The sequence below is a fragment of the Chenopodium album genome, chromosome 16, assembly GCF_948465745.1.
Source record: "Chenopodium album chromosome 16, dcCheAlbu1.1, whole genome shotgun sequence".
NCBI lineage: Eukaryota > Viridiplantae > Streptophyta > Magnoliopsida > Caryophyllales > Amaranthaceae > Chenopodium > Chenopodium album.
This window is the reverse complement of record NC_137849.1, coordinates 26,833,831-26,839,271: the sequence shown is the minus strand read 5'-3', so window position 1 is coordinate 26,839,271 and position 5,441 is coordinate 26,833,831. Positions and strand designations below refer to the sequence as shown.

The 5,441-nt window shown below is 31.6% G+C and overlaps 1 pseudogene; it reads left to right on the top strand.

Annotated features, from left to right (window-relative positions):
• Window positions 1-294: 294 nt before the first annotated feature.
• Window positions 295-2,359, top strand: LOC145585052 (pectinesterase 2-like; annotated as a pseudogene).
• The last annotated feature ends 3,082 nt before the right edge of the window (window positions 2,360-5,441 follow it).

The following is a 5,441-nucleotide window of genomic DNA, read 5'->3' as shown; positions in this document are numbered from 1 at the left end:
ATGTTTTTAATTATTTTTAAGGATTATATTAATTAAACAACTTTCATATATTTCAATCAATCTGAGTTATTAACTTCCTTCTTAATATTGAGAAGCGTGTTTATTTTAAGGAATACACCTCCTAATTTTAATGCTTCTTTCATAACCCCATTTTTTGGTGAAGAACCTTTTTTCGCTCAACTTGGTTTTCTCTATCTTCATCTTATATAAAATGCAACTTTTGTTTAAAGGAATGAAACAAAAACAATAAAAATAACGTAAAGGTAGAGCAAAAAGAAATAAAATAAAATAAAAATGGCAAGACAAGTTTGCATTATTTCTGCAAGTTTACTTCTTATTAGCTTAGCAATTACGTGTACTGCATAAACACAGATTCCAGCAAATAAAGGCGAAATAAATACATAGTTTCAAAATGTAATCAAACCAATGAGGTATACATACTACTAGTAAAGAATAATTGATTTTATTCTTATTTACATATTATCTATTGTTCAATTGTTTTAATCAAAATGTCTTTGTATATTCATAAATTTCTTGACAATAGTATTAACTAGTTTGTCCATGTATTCTATAACTTTGGTGCTGTTACATAGTTTGTTATGTTGCAATATTCTAAAGTAACATTTAAGTCTTTAAGTCAAGACTGATCATTATATATCATTAATTAATAATTAAATGAGAGAAATAATTAAATAAGTGAAGTATATTCTAAAGAAGACCCTTTAGGAAGACTTTATTTATTTATTTCTTTTTGATAAACTTGAGAATTTTATATAACTTTATTAAATGTATAAATATCTTTCTATGTATTTATGCTTAATAATTACATAAAAGTGAGTCATAGCTCCATTATAACTTTTCTATTTCGTTTTACGTTTTTTTGGCAGCCAAATAAATGGAAAACTAGATCCTAGTTTAATGGAGGCCGAAAACAATGGGGTCGAAATTATTGAAGTTAGCCAAGATGGAAAGGGAAAATTTAAAACAATATCTGATGCTGTAAAGCATGTTAAAATAGGAAATACTATACGTGTTATCATAAAAATTGGTCCCGGTGAATACAGGGAGAAAGTAAAAGTTGAAAGATTTAAGTCATTTGTAACATTTTACGGGACAGATCCCAAGAATAGACCAACAATAACTTTTGCTGGCACAGCTGCTGAGTATGGGACTGTAGACAGTGCAACATTGATTGTGGAGTCTGATTACTTTGTTGCTAAAAACATTATTGTTTCGGTATGCAACTCTTATTCTTCATCCCTTTTATTTATTTATTTTATTATATTTTATTGTACTTTGTTTATTTATTTATTTATTACATTTTATTGTTGTCTGTAACTAATAATATAAAAATTAAAATTATATATAAAGATTTAATTTAATTTTGATTATAATTAAACATTCGTACATTACTTGTAAAATAATACATTATATGGAATAAGTGAGAAGTAATTTTACAATTATTTGACATATAAGTAAAATGCTAAGTTATTCGAGGAAAACCAACTGATTGTTCACAAATTTGTTATTGTAGAACTCTGCTCCAAGGCCGAATGGAAAGAAGAAGGGCGAGCAAGCTGTAGCGTTGAGAATATCCGGTGATAAAGCTGCATTTTATGATTGTAAATTTACAGGATTTCAAGATACAGTTTGTGATGATAAAGGCAAACATTTCTTCAAAGATTGTTATATTGAAGGAACTGTTGATTTTATCTTTGGTGCAGCCAGATCTTTATATTTGGTATAACAAATTTTTTACATACTTAAACTGATAAGATATATTCAGTTAAATAAGTTTATTATAATTTATTAATGTGCTTAATCACAAACTAATACAAAAGTATCATGTACAGAATACCGAGTTGCATGTTCTATCGGGTGATAATGAGGCAATGATTGTAGCTCATGCAAGGAAAAATCCAAGTGAAGAGGGTGGATACTCATTTGTCCATTGTCCAGTTACTGGAACAGGTGGTCATGCAGTCTTAGGCAGAGTATGGTTTGAAGCAGCTCGAGCTATATACTCTTATTGTACCATTAGTGATGTTATTAAACCCGAGGGCTGGTCCGACAATAACAAGCCACAAGCACAAAAGTATATTAACCATTTCATGTTTTATTTTTTCTCAAATTATACACTTTAAATCAGTTTGACAAGTGATCTAATGATGGAGTACGTCTTTAATATTTTGTGTGTAGGACAATTTACTTTGCAGAGTATATGAACACGGGTCCAGGCTCATCACTTGCTAAAAGAGCTCCGTTTACTAAGAAGTTGACAGCTGTAGAAGCTAAAACATTTATCAGTTTGGAGTACATAGATGCAGGCAAATGGCTACTTCCACCTCCCAAATTGTGAAATTTGATAATTTCATAACAAAAAGTGTTAAATAGGTTTATATTAACAATGCTAGAGGAATCTATAAAAGCGTCTGTATAATTAATGATGCGTGCGTTATAATCAAGTAGATGTATAAGCTTTAATACAATTAAGTTTGTAATATAGCTCCTATGTAGGTGTTTCACATGGTCATATGCATTGATTTTTAGGGTGTTTTATTGGAACAATAATTTACTTCAAACTTAGCTAGTTCTTGTTAAACGAGAGATTATTTGATTTCTTGTGCGATGAGTATGTAATTGTTAAAATATTATTAAATATATATATTAAGATTGGAAATAATTTGAGTTATTACAATTCCAATTACTCCTTCGTATTTTAATAAGGGGTCCACTTTCCATTGTCGATCGCATTTTAAAAATTGCTCAATTTGTGCTTCTGAAAATTTATAATAATATTATTATTTTCCTCCTCGCTAGTTGTCCCGCACATTTGTTTTTATATTTTTAGGTTCTGTCTCCTCCCCACTATACCCACTATTGCCTTTTGAGATTTTTTTAATTGTGTTACCTATACCCCACTTTAACAATAAATTATTGTATTATATTTTTCCTCCTACACTTTGTGCCCATAGGAATGGAACACTTATTAAAATATGGAGGGAATATAATATAGCCTCAAAAGACTCATTTACAGGTAAATTTTATCTTAGAATTCAAAAGAATAAAATTCATATAGAAATGTTATCGGTTTTTATTAAGTATGAAGGGATTCTTATTGAAATTGCACTATTGATAGTCATTTATCTTTCCCATAAGGATTTTTTAATTCCAAAACTACCTATTAAATATAAACTTTTGGAAACAATTTTCATTTAAAACTTTTACATTTTCACAAAAAAAAATAAAAAAAATAAAAATAAAAATAAAAATAAAAATAAAAACACAATAACAACAACCCTAAAAAAATAGGTTTGAGTAGCATTACCCCACAAATGAATTTCATCAACAATTCTGTTTATGAGGCTCACTTCTTGATTTCCTTTTATATATCGTGGGAAAAATATTAATTGTACGTCTAATACGTAGCACCGTACCCAATGTTTTTATACACTTTATAAATTAATTTATTAATATATAAAGTTTTTTTTATTGCTTTTATTTATTGTGTAGTTTTTAGAGTGATTATATTTTATTAAAAGACTTTTACGCAAAGTCAAGTCAATTTTCTTACATCATTTAGAAAAGTGCACGTTGTTGTAAAACTTTTGCATGCTTCTAGAGAGAGAAAGAGCGAAAGCCTTGCTCAAGCGCGTGGGTTTGGGCTGCCATGGCAGTGGACACTAGAGCTCAATCATCCTCGAAAATTATGCAAAAGCAATAGAAGATCACACAGAAAAGCAAGAAGAATAAGAATTCGAAGGAAAAATCGAAGGATTTTTCAGAAGCAATGGAGATGAATTTGGACCCAGGAATTGCGGACTTTGTAGAAGAGCAAATTCTCTCACCAAAGGCTTCAATGGCCGAATTACAGCAGAAATCAGAGCTTCGTAAGACCTTTCCGGATTGGTTTAGCGCCATTAAAGGTAGCTCGCAAAAGAACCCAGGTATTGATACTCATACCCATGAAATCAATACCCCAATTTTGCATGCTAGTATTGCTAAGAACTTACAATCTGAGCTTGAGAATTTGGATAATGTTGAATTGAATGCTAAGACAAGTGAATTGCTTGCTGAAACGATGAATTTGAATGATAACATTGATAATTGCAATACACCTAAATGTGTTAGAATTGATATGGAGGATATTCAGGATGAAATTGACTTCTGCAACTCTGCAATTGTATGCTATGTTTGTGGGGAAAATCCCCTTTTACCTGTTATTGAGGGGTTTTTCAGAAGAATTTGGAAGTCAATGGGAATTGATAAGGTTTCTTTGCTTGAGAAGGGCATCTTCATTGTTATATTTCATACAATGGAAAACAGAGATAAGGTGGTTAATGGGGCAGAGTGTTCTTTGATAAGAAACCTGTTTTCATTAAAGCTTGGGAACAAGATATGAAGATTTATAGGGAGGATTTCAAGATTCTTCCTGTGTGGGTTCAGTTATGGAATCTTGATTTGAAATACTGGGGGGAGAAATCATTGAAAAAGATAATGAGTAAGCTGGGAAACTTTGTGAAAGTTGATCAACCCCCTGCTAATAGAGAGAAGCTCCAGTTTGCTAGAGTGCTGATTGAAGTAGGAGTAGCCTAGAACTATCCAGATATGATTGAATTTGTGAATGAGAAGGGTTACAGAGTGGAAGTTAAGATCAAGTATGATTGGAAGCCTACAATATGCTCTAGGTGTAAAATATTAAGGCATTCTCAGGAGAACTGCAAGAAGCAAAAGAGTAGACCTAAGAAACAATGGGTTCCAAAGGATGTTCAGAAATCAGTACAAGTTCAGCAGATTCAGAATGTGGGTCAATCTGGACCAAGTGGTGAAGATAAGGATGAGACTGATGAATTTTAGTCAGATAGAAAAGCTGCTAAGAGATCTCCAAAGGCTGCTAGTGAGGTAAGGGTGCAAAACTCTTTTCAGATCCTGTAGAATGAAGAGATAGATGCAGATGTAGATAGGATGAGTGAAAGGGTGGTTCATGATGTAGAGGGTGGAATTCCCTTTAATCAGCATGGATATAATCCTTTGCTGGAATGTTAGGGGGCAAATAAACTTAGAAAACAACAACAAATTAAAAGAGTTATTCAACTCTATAATTGTGGGTTTGTTGCTCTCTTAGAAACTAAGGTCAAATCTTCTAATATGGGAAGTTTGTACCTTAGGGTGTTTGATGGTTGGTGTTTTTCTTGTAATAATAACACTCATCCTAGAGGTAGAATAGTCATTGGCTGGAACCCCAGAGCATTTGATGTTGATATTGTGATAAGTATAAGTCAACTTATGCATTGTTTGGTCCAACCAAAGAACAGGAACATCAGTTTTGCCTGTACTTTTGTTTATGCTTTCAATTCTGCAAAGGATAGAATTGCTCTCTAGAATGACATAAAGGGTTTATACACCTGGACTGATAAGCCTTGGATCATTACTGGGGATTT